The sequence below is a fragment of the Sebastes fasciatus genome, chromosome 6 (assembly GCF_043250625.1).
Source record: "Sebastes fasciatus isolate fSebFas1 chromosome 6, fSebFas1.pri, whole genome shotgun sequence".
Taxonomy (NCBI): Eukaryota; Metazoa; Chordata; class Actinopteri; order Perciformes; family Sebastidae; genus Sebastes; species Sebastes fasciatus.
Genome location: NC_133800.1, coordinates 31520876 through 31538256, shown reverse-complemented (window position 1 = coordinate 31538256; position 17381 = coordinate 31520876). Strand labels below are relative to the sequence as shown.

Below are 17381 nucleotides of genomic sequence, written 5' to 3'. Positions count from 1 at the left end.
CAGGGCTGCAGCAAAGCGTTACTGATTGTCTGGTGGGTCTGAATGCTTACTACTGATGATTAAATCGAGATGAGAGAGGTTATAGCTCACAGACTGCCCTTATGATGATTAAGCACTGACTGGAGCTTTTTCCGGCGATGAGGTATGTGAAAAAACAAAGGGCAAGCCAACGCAACAGTGACATGCTGTGCAGCGTTGAGCAGAGCATCACTTCTGTCGTGAGCATCGGTGTTTATGGACTAGCCTTTTAATATCACCAGCCCTTCCTTTCCTAAGAAAAGAAATCTGCCTGCGACAATTAAAAACAGGCAGAGGGAGGGCAGAACACACCCATCACGACTTGTGGTGATAAAGACGGTCAACGTCTGACGCGACGTCATACACAATAGCACCACACACTCATGACTGGATCAAATGTTTCCTTTTCAAAGGGCCGTGTTGATGTCATATCATAGGAAGCGGTCAGACTTGTGAGAAAACAACAATTCTGGTGACATTAATCTGTTTTTATGATGCTCATTGCTCACACCAAGTCATTGTCTTTCATTATCTTACTACCCAAAACTAATTATGAACTTCTACTTCTAATAGAGAACATTTTATCTCAGGGTTCCCACACATTTTCCATTTCAAAATTGCATACTTTTCCAAACTTCTCAGTAGATTTTTGAGACGACAGGGTTTTTGCCCTTGCATATGGCTCATATGCTTATGATTGCCACCTCCCCCATATTAGAGACATCAAATGATTTTACACAGGTACGTTTGCAGGTTTGCATCTAGATTTCTTTTCCGTTCAGTCAGGAAGACGTTCAACTGTCAAACATCTCTTCCCAAAGAGGACATGAACTAACCAGCGCTACCTATACTTGTATTGTTTTCCCTTAACATATTAAATAAATGATATTATATTATTGTTCTCCCCTATATTTTGTAGTCTTTTATAAATAAGAACTAAAAGTTAATTGAGTTGATAATTTTCACAGCGTCTGTGCAACCTCGTTTATTCACTGTGTCCATGGAAACCATGATGAACGCAGCCATAAAGTTATGTTTTCCTTATGCAAAAAAGACAGTCTGATGACTTTTCTGACAACTACATCACTGCATAAGTCATAAATGTTCAGACTAGCTTAATATTTGTTTATTTGTGAAGCTATTTATATGCAATTCGAAGATATTGCCGCATTTTCTTTCAAACTAATTTGGTCTCGGATGTCCGGATTTGGTGCAGTTATGAGGCGCTTGGGGCAGAGCTGTTTTGCAGGCTGTGTTTGCTGCAGCTGCCTGCTCCACACGTCATGAAAAAAACACTCTGCTTGTACGATCAATTTATTTTTGGGGAATTCTGAATTGTAGAAAACATAATAAGAACAATAGTCTGGAAACACAAATATTTCTTCTTTCCATACTCATCCAGACCTGGAAATGACAAAAATCTAATTCCATACTTATCCATACTGCTTAGGAGCCCTGTTATCTGTACATGATCAATGACATTATTCTACTACAATTACATAACTGAGCTAACATTTTACTGCAGTAGATTTTGCAATAACAAAACTTTTAGTTTTTAGAGATGCCTGCTAGTGTTTCAGATGCTGTTTGTATGGTTTTGTGTATTACTAGATGCATTTTGTTGTGTGTCTTATCTCTCTTTATGTCTTCTGTACTCTCTCTTGCAAAAGAGATCTTGATCTCAATGAGATTACCTGATAAAATGAAAGTTATAATAAAAATCTTTTCTAAGAGACTATATTTCTGACAACATTATGAACTCCATCTCAAAAAGAAATGAAAAGGTTATTCTGGCAACATGTATATTCCTGTTAAAAAGCAATAAACTGAAGGGAATATTTCCAAGATACTTTAAAAAGTCCAAAAACTAAATAAACATTCTTATTTCTGACGACTTTCATCCTAAATGAGCTGGCAATAATTAGACATTTCCACTCAGTAATGACGCAAGTGCAAGGTATTGTAAGGGTGATCTTAACAAGTTAGTTAGAGACACTTGGTAACGGAGTTGCTCACACTGTGTTGTTTCCTTCTTAAGGTTCATTGATTGGCCCTTACCTGTGCCTCATCTTTCACACAACCAATCAGCAGCCACTGGGGAATTTTAGAGCCACCAGCGTCACCGGCTACAATGACACACACACCATGTGCCAGACGTTTGACGAAAGTTTCAGACACTGGGTGCCACATGAGTCATTGAGCACAGCCACCACCCAATGTGTGCCAAGACCTGCAAGTTCACCATGTGCAAACTGTGACAGAGGACAGTGGTTGACGAGCAACTTCCGTCTTGGACGGCACAGTTTGATCAAAAGTTATCTTTTCTGCAATGTCAAGTGACGGCAACAGATCCACAGGGTAGTAGGAGTCTTAAAGAGGACCTGTTATGCTTATTTTCAGGTGCATACTTGTATTTTGGGTTTCTACTAGAACATGTTTACATGCTTTAATGTTAAAAAAAAACACTTTACTTTTCTCAAACCGGCTGTGCTGCAGCACTTCGTTTCACCCTCTGTCTGCAAGGCTCGGTTTGAAAAATTCTAAATGTCTGAAATGCTAGTATTTAGGATAAAAATCAAGCCCCTTGGCAGATTAAAGTAGCATCCTGGCGGTTTTAAATTAAGTGAACGGTTCTAATGAATTTCATAAAAGAGTTTGAACAAGGTTAAATATGCATACCATTTTCATGGTAACCAAAACATGATAAATATGCTGCCTGCCATTGTGTGAGAGACTTAAGATAAATCATCTTGACGGCCTCAATTTGAACAAATTACCTGTTTTGATCATAACTGCCAGATCGCGTGCCAGTATTATTAGGAACCCTAATCACATTTAGATCACATTAATGCACTTTATATTAAAGGTGCAAACCGTGCAGAGACGCCAGGCAAGATTCAGCATGTGCTGAACTCCATAAGTGGAGCAGGGCAGGACACGCAGCAACGCGTTGCTTACTTGGCAGGGTGACTACCTACGTGCTACACGCTGAGAGAACTTATGAACTAATTCATGGCCGAGAGCGAGTGGTCTATCGGATGTAACATTCAAGTAGCCATCTGGATGTCTAGCACCTGTCGAGGGTGAGTAAGAACATTATGTGGCTAGGGAGAGATGTGCGTCACATTTCAAACAAAAAGTCACAGTTGTTTTTACTAACTTTGTGCATTATTAGAATAGTTGAAGAGCATTTCTCGTCAATCAACCTCTACCAATTTATCTATAATTTATTAATGAATCCATTCACCCAGCTATCATCCATGTCTGTCTAGACTTATTCATGATCTCCAATTATGCACAGAATGAGATGCATTAATCTGATGCATCTAGACAGATTTTTAAGCAACACAATGTTTATGATCACGTCGGTGACATCCTGCTGTTCATAACACATACAATCAAACAATTTGGGAATTCATTGCATTGCACCCAGTGTTACAACATATAGGTCGCAAACCAAACCACATCGTGGGATCTACGGACTCCTTTTACAGCGAGGGAATTGATCAACGTGTTGAAGACAGATCACAGCATGCTGTGAGTAAAGAATATCTTTTAGCCGGCACACAAGCAGCGGGTACAAGAGCAGAGTCTGTGTTTTCTTTGAGCGAGGGGGGAAAAGCGGGACATGTGACATGTGTGTGAGTTGTCACACTGGCAGACAGACAGAGAAAGACAGACAGACTCCTCGGAAGGAGATCGTTTTGAACGAAACATGAAAGCAGGAACAACAGCGATTATTATTAGATGTTAACATTTCGGGTTAATAACGCAGAAGCCCGATACAAGCTGTTGGAGCTGATGTACCCAGCGTGTTACTTCAGATTCATGAATCATCACAACACTAACCTGCGGTATATGAATCTGTTTTTCTCTGTCGCAATTTCTAAGAAACTCTTGGGTGTCCCTGACACATCTAAAACATACTGAATAAATAAATGAAACACAATATAATCAAGACATGGCTTGACCACATGACTCTCTGTATTGTTATGTTCCCTTTCATTTACTGGACTTCACAACATAGTCATGTGCTGGTAGTTTGTTTTGTGCAGGATTGCTATAACAACACCTGGTTGTATTAACATGGTTGGTTTAGTTTGGGTTCATGTTTCTTACAGACACAGAAACTAATGTGGTGAAGTGTGCAGTTCTGGGAGGGCAGGGGGGGGGGGGGTTCCTAGTCTGCATGGGTGGCAAACTTTGCATCCCTACTTGCATGCAAAACCCACTTTGATAACATAAAATAATTGAATTGGAAATCTGGGCCTCTGTAGAATTTCTGTATGATGGTAGCACTCATTTTAAAGCAATTTTTTTTACAATTATTATTAATAATAGGGTTAGCGATATCGGATATCTGGCCGATACTGACTCAAATAGCTGGATCGGAGACAATCGGTGACAATGGGGCCAATCTATTCAATTCAATTCTGTGTTTATATACTATATACGTTATATATATATGTTTAAGTTTTGACCAATTTGTTGGTGCATTAAAAATATTTACACTAGAATTGTAATTCCTGTTAATTTTGAAGACGTTCCTGTAAATTCAGTAAATTCATATTGATGTATTTATTTGTTAGATTTTGTTTAACAAAGTTAGGAAATCAATGTTTAAGTCAAGCCTGATGTTTCCTTACACATAAAAGAATGATCCCAGTCACTTTAACACACAGTGAGGCATACAGCTTATTAATTAAACACTGGTATCGGATCGGTACTCGGCCCAGGTATCGCTTTCGGTATCGGGACTGAAAAAGTCGGATCAGTGCATTCCTAATAAAATGCATACCGTAGAACAAAGATACAGCACCACTGATCCACTCTGAGGAAAACCTCGGCGATGCTCTGAAAGCGAACCTCTCCATGATGACAGCGAGAAACGTCTGTTTGTATTCTTCTCTATTAATGAACGAGTGAGTCAAACAAACGTCTAAACTAAAAGAGATTATCATACTACCACTTCATTGAGATTTCCGTTAGAAACACAAACTCTCTCCGACTGTCCGAGCTTTGCTGGGAAGCTAAAAATCATTATCGCCAATCCCAAAGATCTTAGAAACTTGTTTAAACAAATGTCCTGAATGTGTATTAAACAAAAGAAAAGGGGGAAGCTGTCTGTGATATATTGAAATAAGACTGCACCATTATTTCGTTTATTTGTGTTCAACCAGTTTTTAGAGCTGTAGGAAAAACACTAAGCAGTGCTTAAGGCTTTAGGATGGTTTCAGTGACATTCATGAAAGTAAAAAAAACAACATTTTCTTTGCACATGATGTTCACACCTAGAGTCAACTCATTAAATGCACAACATCTCTATCGAATGACTCCCATCAGATTAATCAGGCATTCATGAAGGTAACGAAATGCCTCTGAGAGCGGAGGTTATCAGTTGAAGGTAACTGTATACAGTATATTGTTGGGCAACATTTACAGTACATAAAACCTACTCCGCAGCAGACAGCCTTGAGAAAGAGCTCTTCTCAAGTGTTATCTGCAAATTACCTCGGAGTGATTAAGTGAAAATGTCACCGCGGGGAGTAAATTAGTACATTTTGGATGCGAGTCAAATGGACATAAATTACTAAATCAAAGTCAAATCAAATCAAAGAGCGGATAAAGAATAGTTTGCTGAGTGAGCATTGTTGTGGCGGTTGGACGTGGTCCAAAACTTGGCAGTGGCTTGTTTAGTTGCACAAAGAGCCGTTCATTTTCATTGTCTGGCTGCCTTTCCGATGCTTTCATCTTTCTTTATTAAGACCCGTTGGGTCTGTCTGTTCAGACCAGTTGGACTAAACACAAGTACCACAGGGGTATCACCTGCATCTTTGTGACAGATGCAAACACTGTTGAAAATGTAGATGGCAAAATGAGATGCTTTGTGGTGATGGAAAGAATGGATGATAACTAAGTACATTTACTCAAGTACTGTTCTTAAAGGCACAGTGTGTAGGATTTGGCAGCATCTAGTGGTGTGGTTGCAAATTGCAACCAACTGAGTACCCCTCCGCTCACTCCTCCTTTTCCAAGACTGCCGTTCGCCTCGCTCAGAGGCCATCTTTACCAAAATAACACTACTTTAGGATCAATGGAAGTCAGACGACGGTTTAGCACTCTGCGGCTCACGTTACTGCAGTTTCACAAACGTGTTGGAGAACTACGGTGGCCTTCAGGTAACGTAATAAACGTGAAAAGCTCTCTCTAGAGCCAGTTACATTTTACTCCACTACACTTATTTGGTAGCTGTAGTTACTTTGCAGATTTGAAAAAAATATATAATGAGCATATACAATACAAAGTATTATTATACAGTAAATTAAACCATCCAACAGTATAAAATTAGCTCTATATTAAAATGCTGCTTGCATGTTACTGCATCAATAATACATCTAATAGTATAATATATAATGTATAATAATGTTACAATGACGAAGCCCATTTTGGCTGCAAAGTGAGTGTCTTTGCTTTTATACTTTAAGTACATTTTCTTGATAATACTTGTATACTTAAGTACAATTTTGACTGCAGGAGTTTAAATTGTAACACAGTAATTCTTAAATTGTTGTATTACTTTACTTAAGTAAAAGATCTTAGTACCTATTCCAGCATTGATGCTTTGCGGTGGAGTGACTCAACTGGAGGTGTGAGCAATGCATGAACTGTTTGGTGTGCATGTCAAGTAAACAATAAGGGCACTCAACACACATACATTACTTCAAAAGGCCTCAGTTACAAGAGATTATTACCCATAAGCGTTTCCGTTAAACCTGCCATTGTCCGGATGTATACAGTTTGCAGCAGTAATTGTGAGAGTTGGAATGCCATCCTCTCCATTGTCAATGACTGTCAGTTTATCTCCACAGGTGACAAACAGACTCTATCTTTCCACAGGCTAGGATTACCAAAGAAAAGAGGAAACAATATCATAAATGTTTTATAGCGGAAAGCCCCTTCAGCACAACAGACACTAAAGCAGTAATTTAAATAGAGCAGGAAGGAGTAAAAAAAAAAAAAAAAAAAGCTTTTAACGCCTTGCTCCATATATTGGTAAATAAAAGATTTCTGGCCTTTTCCCAGAATGAAAGCAAAGGATCCTGTTTATGCATCTGCATCCTTAGAAAGCAGAGCTACCGCAGACTTCATCTGGAGGCTATGACACAGCTGCTTCTCAAACACACAAAATCATTTCACTTCCAGACGGTTAGTGGTCGAATCTAATCAGCAGAAACGCAGCGTTCGGAGAGGATGTCAGTCAGACTCCCCCGCAAGCTAACCCCACAGAGGGTCATTCTGGTCATATCACACCAGAGACCTTTAACATTTCACCATTAACCCCATTAGGTCTTAGTGAGCTTAGTCATATCCCTGGACATTTTGTTCATTCCCTCGCTATCACTGGTTAAACCTGAGGGGCAGTGACTAGACTTCAAGACTGACACGTGCAAGTAGAAAGCATGCAGGGACACACATCCACTGATCTAATGTAAACTGGTGTTACGTAAAAAGATAGAGATAGGATGAACCGATTTTTTATTCAAATATAATAACACTTTTATGTAGTGCCTCCTTCCAAAATTGCCTCCACTCTGCCAACCAACACCAAAAACAAGCCAGACTACCAGCCCACAGTTCCTTCATGGTGTAATGCAACATGGCACAACGGGGGAAATGCTTTGAATCGGCGCTCACGTATCCACAACGATAAAAAAGGATGAATAGGTGGTTTTGCAAATCTGGTACATGTCGGTGGTACAGAGACAATTATGTGCTATGGCCACAGTTTAAGAGGCAAAATTGACAACAATTACCACCACCCACTTGGGGACTGGAAAAAATAATGTTCTGAGTGGGAAACGAGACAGATTTTCTTTCATATTTGCACTTAGCAACGGGACAAATTGCAAACTGGGCATGACAAAACATGTGCTACCAAAAACAAACACATCATTAGAATTTTGAGTCTGATGTACATTACAGTGGCTCAGCAATACTTTGATCACAGTTTGCATGAGGGGGTGATTAGCCTATTTAAAAAAGTTCACCTCAAAATGACCCATTTAAAACAGCAATGCAGACGCAACACGGGGGAATATTTGCACATCCTCAGCAAGTTAACTAGTTACATGTAAGCTTAGTCCAAAATAACTGGAGTTGCTTTAAAAGGGTTTAAAAGTCACATGGTCAAGATTACTTTTTATGGGAATGTGCAACCATTTGGATTCAGATCACTTGGATTAAAGTGCACAAGCTTCTTATACTTGAGCCTGGACTCCTAAAAATGACGTTCCCATACAACAAAACTGAATCGTGAATTACGTTTGGAGGGAAACGTATTTTGTTGCGGATTACAAATTACGGATTTTTTTACATATTACAAATCTGTGTATAATGATAGTCTGTCGGAGTTGTGGATGGCTCAACAACCACCGAACTTTCGCCCAGGAGACTGGTGTTTTTTATTAAACATAACTAAGTAGTTTTGTTGCATTTTTTGTTTTGTTTTGTTTCAATTTACAACATTAACCATGGACTGTATATATGAAGTGGGCGTAGTCACCGTGACGTCACCAATTGTGTTTGTGGACCGCCGTTTTGAAGCCTCGAGTTCGGCATTTTGGCCGTCACCATCTTGGTTTTTGGTCGTCGCCATCTTGTTTTTTTGCAACCAGTAGTGACATAAGAGGGCGGAGCTAAGTACAACCGAAACGCTGAATAAGACATTTTTAAGGGACACGGACACAGACAACTCCCAGACCGGACAACACCATGGTGGCAACCTGTCAATCACAAGGTAGCCACGTCCTAAACCATACTCTGCTTTATGGTCTATTTGACTCTAAATGGGACCGTGATTTACTAATTGAACATCATGTTGTATTGAAGAAGACTTGAAACTAGCGGCTGAGACCATAAACTCATGTTTACAATGTTTACTGAGGTAATAAATCAAGTGAGAAGTAGGCTCATTTTCTCATTCTTTTTGCAACCAGAGGAGTCGCCCCCTGCTGGCTGTTAGAAAGGATGCAAGTTTAAGGCACTTCAGCATTGGCTTCACTTTTCAGCCTCCGGAGTTAACCACATTTAAAACTGTTTAAAACTGTGACTGTAATCTGGAAGAAAATTAATTTCTATCTAAACTTAATTGAGAATGCAGTTTAGTTGTATGGGAACGTCATTTTGTAGGAGACAGTGTTGTATACTTACAGTATGCTACTCAGTTATTTATTAAAGGATCAAGACCAATCAATTTTCACCATTACCGAACTTGACTTAAAATATAAAACAAACATGGAACTACACTATTAAACTTGCTGTGTGTTATGAGTTATATAATCAACTACATTGTTTTCGGTACATACAGACAAGATTTGGGGTTTTGGAGGAATTTTTGCTCTTTCAATTTAAAAACAAAAATCAGATAAACAGGGTTGGAACACAGTCTTTGGTGTGTATGGGTAAACACATTGATCAAACACACTGTCAGAGAAAGGTTACAGTAGACTTGTCTGCAGCCCTTTCTGTTTGAGTTAGGAGATGTTTGCATATAAGAGCAGGGCTGAGGTTCAGGTGTAAGCCCCCAGGCTCGACTAATCCTACTTGAAGTGCCCGTCCCATTAGACCGTGTAATCAGGAATGTGCTGCAAAGCAGGTGTGTTAATAATGCTTATTAAACAGATGCTCGTTTACTGCTGTCTGCTTTGGATACCTGAAGTTGGTGATGTCATGACAGACATGAGATGGGAGGGAGAGAGAGGAGGAGGTAAGGTTAGTGAGGAGTATTTTCACAGACTGGCGAGTCCAGACAGAGAAGCAGAGCGAAAATAGCTCAAGGGGCAAACAAGGTAACCTTTTTCAAAAGACGCTTCAGGGGGTGTCTGCCAAGTCCCACACAATACTGTCTGCAGTCAATGTCTGTGTTGCAGTTGTACTGCACTGCAGAACAAAATACCTTAAAACGTCTGAGTGCATAATCAGATCAAACTGTCCAACGCTGCCCGTCTCAATGCCAAAAATGTATCACCACCTGATGTGTAACTTGATACGTTTCTTGCAAAAATATGAATTTTGCCCAGAGATTGTGACGTTGATAAGAGGCTTACAACTGGAATTGAATCCATATTGGCCTGACAATGAGCCCTACCTGAGCATCCCTCCACTATGACTCACCTCTTTCCTAAAAGAAAATGACTAAAATGTAGAATACAATAATCTAATCAGAACAAAATATCAGTGGATTATTTATTACAAAAACACACTGAATAATGCTTGCTGTGCATGCAAACAGATAATCAGACATAAAAAGTACAAACACATTATGAAGCATATCTTTGCACCCTTAATAACGCCTTATTACAGTGTGTAATACACTAATGTGCAGAACCAAACCACTCTGGGCTATAAAGTACCATACCATTATTATCAATCACATGCACTCACTGCAGACGGACAGACATCAAAGTAGTTTATGGTTTCTTTCCAACCCTCACGCCTTGTTTCCACACAGTGGAGAGTTACTACATAAATACAAAATAGTGTTTTTATAACTATGAGTAACTTTGCCGTCCAGTCTAGACAAGTCACATTTATAACATTAAATTTTTTCTAAGTGAAAAGTTCGACGGCATATTTAGCTAACACTGATAGCATGCTAGCTTTGTAACTGAGTGCATAAAGTGGTTCACACGTCTTTTAACAAAATAGTTCACAAAACTCTTAAATATGCTTTCAAAATATTCACTTAGAAAAAAAAATTACAAATAGAGCTGTATTATCAGTTTATTAATTTGCTAATTCCATTATGCTATGCTATGCTAACTTCCTGTCACAGAGTGAAAATGGTCCGTCCGTTATTCGCCGCAAAAGTTAAATTTTTTCAACATACTCGAGGAAAATTACGGACCGAAACAAAAAACGATAGGAGGAATTTCGCGAACACATCAGAGATCACGGAGGTTCCCATAGGAATGAATGAACTTCCGCTTGACTCACATACGTACACAGAGCTATGTGGAAACAAGGCATTACAACTTATTGTTTACCACTAATGGTACATGTCCACAGGCGGTTTTGGACGCCGCCTCGCTTCCCAGCACTGGACGCTTGATGGGCTGCCACTAGACACTAGGCACCTGATTGGACAAACGCTTTCCCTCGCTAGCTTTTAAACCGGGAACCAAAATGGCGGCTCGTTTGGAAACTAATCTTAGATGCAAAATAAGCCATGCAGTTGCTGAATCTGTCTCTATTTTGGTAGTTAGTTTAAAAGTTTCTTGGGAGTTTCCAGAGGCGGCGAGTCGCATCGGACGCCTGTGATTTGCATAAAGTAGCCTAGACCTCAACTTTATGCAAATGAGGAGTTCCCCGTCTCTCGAATCACGCCGCCACGCTACAAGAATGCATTGCACGGCTGCTTATACAGACAATGAAGGGAACGCGTGGAAAGGACGGAGGCTGTGCATAACTTCATTCCACTTCTGCCCTTTCATTTTTATCATTACTGCTGTGTCAGTTTGGATGAACAGTTTTATCACCTGTAATGATACACCTCATGGACAGATCAAGGAAACTTGAAGCAACGTGAATATCATCCAACATGTCATGAGATCATAATGCACATACAGAGGAATGCAGACCATACACTCCCCTGCTGGTGCCCTGGATTAAGCCGGGGGACATAAACATGTTGCTCTGAGGTCATGGACATCTCTTGTGTTCATGACATCATGACCACAGAATAAGCCATGAACAACTAGTATGGGGCTATAATCGGCTCTCCTACATGGTAACTGCTGTTAAGAATAAGGCCCAGCGGATAACACGGCCCAGTTTACTTGAAAGATGAGCATATCCACTCTAAGACATTTGCATGATTCACGGGGAAGGCCCCTGTTGTCGAGACGGGGGGGGTTAAGACATGTCTGGACACACCCATGCCAGCCGGGACATCCCCAGTAAGGGGCCACTTTGTTCTAAAAGTGGAGAGAGATGGGGCACGGGGATCAAATGGCCAGTTGTTTACAAGCTTTTTGCTCACTAACATAGATAAGAACTCAAGGGACAAGAACGTCTTGGAAAAAAAAGATGTAAAAGAAAATAAAGGGGGAAAACGTGGAAAAGTCGCTCCCCTGTACTTTGGTTCATTTTAATTAACTTCTCTGTTGATGGTGTTTTCTAAGATGCCAAAATTGAGGGGTTGCTTTCGAAGACATAACTCATAGACGTGTCTTTGATTGTTTAACACACACAAGTACTAGCATTGGAATAGCCAAGGGTCACGCACTTGTTGAGGATGTGACGTGGGTCCAAAAAAAAAGCTCAGAAATGGCTGAAGTGAATGATGTGTGGAAGCAGGAGCGGTGGATTTAAGTGCTACAAAGTGACTGGCCATGCCCTCTCTTTGTGTCCTGAGGCCAGAGTGCATCCTCTATGAGTCCCCCGACGTGCTCAGGACTCATTCATGGGTAATGTACCAGACAGAGCAGATTACTCCCCTTTCTTCAGTCTCTCCGCTCAGCCGAGGAAGCCCTCCCTGGTCATACCTTTTCGCCCACTTTCTCTGTTGTCCTGTTCGTCAAGTTGACGGACGCCACTAGCTGGCCTGAAAAGTTGAAATCTGACGTAGAGAAAATTTAGAATCTAGAAAAAGATTTAAGGGCTACAGTGGTGTTTCAGTCACGAAAAGTCTACATCATCATCATATGTAGGGTTGCAACTAACGATTATTTTCATTGTCGATTAATCCGTCAATGATTTTCTTGATTATTCGATTAGATGTTTTGTCTATAAAATGTTAGAAAAATGTTGACCGGGACCCAAGATGACATCCTCAAATGTCTTGTTTTGTCCAGAACTCAAAGATATTCAGTTTACTGTCATAGAGGAGTAAAGAAACCAGAAAATATTCACATTTGTGAAGCTGGAATCAGAGAATTTTGACTTTTTTAGTCTTAAAAAATTACTCAAACTGATTAATCTATTATCAAAATAGTTGTCGACCAATTTAATAGTTGACAACTACTTGATTATTCATCACAGCTGTAATCAGATCCTAAATTTTTTAACCTGGGATCAAACTTAGTTTTACCGGAGGTCCAGGTCATATAAATATACAAGAACTAATAGGTCCATGCAATTCAACCCATTGTTTAGGAAACGGTAAGTCATAAAACAGGATACAGATACAGAACTGATTTTCACTGAGTTGTTTCATAACTTCTGCTCACCGTTCCTCTGAGTCAACAGTTCGACATCAAGGATTGTTTGAAGTGATGGCAACAACCGGATCTCTGAGACTGAGTGATCGCTATCAGCGACTTGTGTTTCCTTCAAGTCCTTCAAGAGCAGTCTGAAGATTTCCACATTGGTTGTGCACCGTGAGCGGTGCTGGGACCCTATGCAGTGTTTACATACACTCACTCATCCGTCTCGCACACAACGGCGATGGAGGAGTGTTGGGCAATGAGGCATTCACGTCTAGTCCATGGCCTATTTGTCTCCAATGAGCAGTGCCCAAATGCTAATAGCTGAAAAAACATATTCACTACTTGTTTCTCGGCTCGTTCCAGTTAGAAATACCTGCTGGAAAAATAAAACCAATGTGTTTTGACGAAGATAACTTGTAGAATAATGTTAAATAAAAATGTTACGACTGTTAGAAGGTCAAAGAAATGATACAGTACTCATTATTTATTTATTCTTTTTCTGAAAAATATCAAGGAATTTATTTATGTAAAGTATGCATGCATTTTTAATACATAAAAATGCTAAGGCCCAGGCAAAAATTAAATTATAAAGCCTTCATATGCATTTTCTCTTTACTTTCTATTACGTCATGAGGAAGTTTTATTGAACCAGAAAATGGTAAAACTAGAAAATGATGAATACATAAATAATGTTATGTAATACTCCTAACCTCATAAGCAGTACAATGTTTTTTGTGATACATCAATGTAGCAAATTCAAGATATAATCATTCTAAAATAAGCTAAATTGATGGTCAGTGTCTGTTTTGTGGATTTAAGACATAAGATTTCTGTTACTTTGGTATTAGTATCGGGATACACAGTATATGATATATACGGATCACATATCTGAAACTGGATCACCGCCTCGCAGTTGTATGCCTCCGCCAACTAGTCAAGTTGCAGTTTACATCCATGTCTGTCCAAAATTTCATCACTTCATCATTCTATCCTGTTAGACATTTGTATGAAATTGTCATAATTATCAGATGTATTCTTGAGTTATGGCCAAAAACATGTTTTGTGAAGTTACAGAGACCTTGATCTTGACCAAATCAGTTCATCCTTGAGTCCAAGTGGACGTTAGTGCCAATTTTGAAAGAGTTCCCTCGAGGCGTTCCTGAGATATCGCGTTCACAAGAATGGACCGGATGGACAACCCGAAAACACGCCTCTGGCCACGCCTGTTGCCGGCGCGGAGGCATAAAAATAAAACTTATAATATGATATGAACTACTGGGAAGTTTGGGGTCCCCTGCTGGAGCTGTTGCCCCTGCGACCCAACCCCGGATAAGCGGTTGAAGATGAGCTACGAGCTACTGTCTGAACATACCAAGAATTTTAGTTAGACTTTCTGCAACCTGCTGCAAAAAGAAGTACTAACAAGTCATGTGATAATGACAGTAGATATTCTAGCATAAAACATAAACCCTTGACTGCCTTCAAAACTAAATTATGCAAAACCGGGTGTGCAAAATGAGCTGGAATCACTGTTCCAAGCTTCAACACCGCAAACTTGATAACAAAAACTTGCAGAAGCATTATGCAAAATATTATAATGAGATTGTACAAGCAACAAGTGCCTTAGCAAGAAACAGAGTCTTAGCGATAAAGAAGCGTGAGGAACTTACGACCAGGCAACAACAAAGTGAAGCTGATGGTCACAATCACTTGTCAGAAGTTAAAAATGTGTGATTACTGAACATTTCAATCCTTACTACATCTAATCATGTGTCAACCATGCAGGTCTAATGAAAGCATAATACAAATAACATTATTAGATCACTCTACAATTTATTTTTTTGTTAATTAATACTCATTCATTCACTGCAGGGGAATGTGCTGCCGTTCAGTAACTTGTACTGTGCTTGTGGCGTACACAGTGCGATAGGTTCACTATCACATAGACACACCGACGGTCCCTTCTCAGGACCCTTCACCACTGACTTAGACATTGGCACCGTCACAAACTCCGGCAGACAGAGTGAAAGAAAGCGAAAGAAAGGGAAGAGCTGGCATATGAGTAAGGTCCACAGGTTTGGCATCCAGCGGGGCTGGCAGGAACACAGCTAAAGATGGCTGAGTGCATTCCCAGCCTTGGCAAAACAAATGGAACTGTTGTTTGGGTTCAGAGGAGCTGGCCCTCAGAAAGGACACCGCGGGAGGGAGGTGGAGGGGTGGGCAGGCCAGACAGGGACAGACGAGGACACTGGCGCAGGGTGGCAGGGTTGCATGGCTCACACCACCCACACCAGCTCCAACAAACAGCATCGAGCTGTTCCCAGAGGGGAAAGTTTGTGGCGAAAAAAAAAAAAAAAGGGTCAAACTCTGTGAAAGTCACAATTTAAATACAAAAGATGCTGTACTGTATATGAGACATATTATTTGAATTGCATCAGAGAATGAATGAAATATGATGAGAGGACACGCCATGACGTGTTGCTTTCTCTAGGCATTTAAACTGCATAGCTGCCATCAAAGGCTTTTTTGTTGATATTTCCTGAATGAAAGTGACTGTGGAGCTGTTTGGTGAATCAGTCGAGTTAAAGATGTGGTGAAGTTAAGGCATTACTCAACCTTAAATTATCTGTTAGGGTAATAACGCCATAATAGTTTTCCGTCTTCCTTTGACTCTGCTCTCGAGCACTTCGGGAGGGTAATCCAGATCACAGGAAGCTGAGGAAGAGCGTCTCATGTGGCTCAGACAGCCCAGGGGACTCGTCTGTCATCTGGCGCGATTAAGACGCAAATCGAGCAGGAACAGTGAAACTGCCCAACGCAAACAGTGACGGTTAGGCTTTGAGATGTGTGTGGGAGTGACTTAGGAGAAAAAGATTGATGCTGGCTGACTTTAAGTAGCAGTTTAGGAGGAGAGGAAGACTGCTGATGTTGGCGGTCACCTCACCTTGTCAGCTACTCAGATCGCTTTTGCTCCAAATAGTTCAAGGAACTAAACTCAGCAATTAAGTAAGGAACTAAAGGTTTCTTTAGCGTTCACATATTAAGAACTGTAAAGATTAGACAAAGTAGACAAATAATGGATTAGGGCTGTCAATCCATTCAAATATTTAATCGGGATTAATTGCAAATTAATCACACATTTTTATCTGTTCAAAATGTACCTTAAAGGAAGATTTATCAAGTATTTAATACTCCTATCAACATGGGAGTGGGCGAATATGCTGCTTTATGCAAATATATGTATATATTTATTATTGGAAATCAATTAACAACACAAAACAATGACAAGTATTGTACAGAAACCCTCACAGGTACTGCATTTAACATAAAATAATATGCTCAAATCATAACATGGCAAACTGCAGCCCAACAGGCAACAACAGCTGTCAGTGTGTCAGTGTGCTGACTTGACTATGACTTGACCCAAACTGCATGTGATTATCATAAAGTGGGCATGTCTGTAAAGGGGAGACTCGTGGGTACCCATAGAACCCATTTTCATTCACATATCTTGAGGTCAGAGGTCAAGGGACCCCTTTGAAAATGGCCATGACAGTTTTTCCTTGCCAAAATGAAGCATAAGTTTAGAGCATTATTTAACCTCCTTCGCAATAAGCTAGTATGACATGGTTGGTACCAATGGATTCCTTAGGTTTTCTAGTTTCATATGATGCACCTTCACTCTAGCTTTAAAACCGCTACAACTTAAAAATCACAAGTTAATGCATTAAAAGCGTTATCGCGTTAACTTTGACAGCCCTAATTGTTAAAGTATGTGACTGTGGTTTTTAAATCCATGAGAGACAGAAAAAGGAGAAAGAATCCAAAGTTACAATGGTCTGCTGAGGGTTTTATTTTCTTTTTTGGCTGCCGTAATGTTAAGTTTGAAACAAGTCATGTCCAATGCTGTCATTTTCTAGGTTGGTACAGTCTCTTCCTTCCTGCTCTGACTCCACTAAGCATTGCTCACATACTCCGTCTGCCACCAGTCATCACTATGTCTCCTTACTACCGTCAGGCTGGAATAAAAGAATTCATTCCGTTTCCTTCTGTAAAAAATGAAAAGTAAAAATAATGTTCCTACATGTGCCTGGTCTATTCTTGTCCACAACACCACACCGCCCCCGCTCACCTTTTGTCTTTGGTCGGCATGAA

General features: G+C 40.1%; 1 protein-coding gene across 4 annotated transcripts in view; it reads right to left on the bottom strand.

The window, feature by feature from the left end:
* LOC141769806 (ADP-ribosylation factor-like protein 15) overlaps positions 1–17381 on the bottom strand; it is a 139881-nt gene that overhangs the window by 20532 nt on the left and 101968 nt on the right. The gene's annotated exons all lie outside the window — the stretch shown is intronic.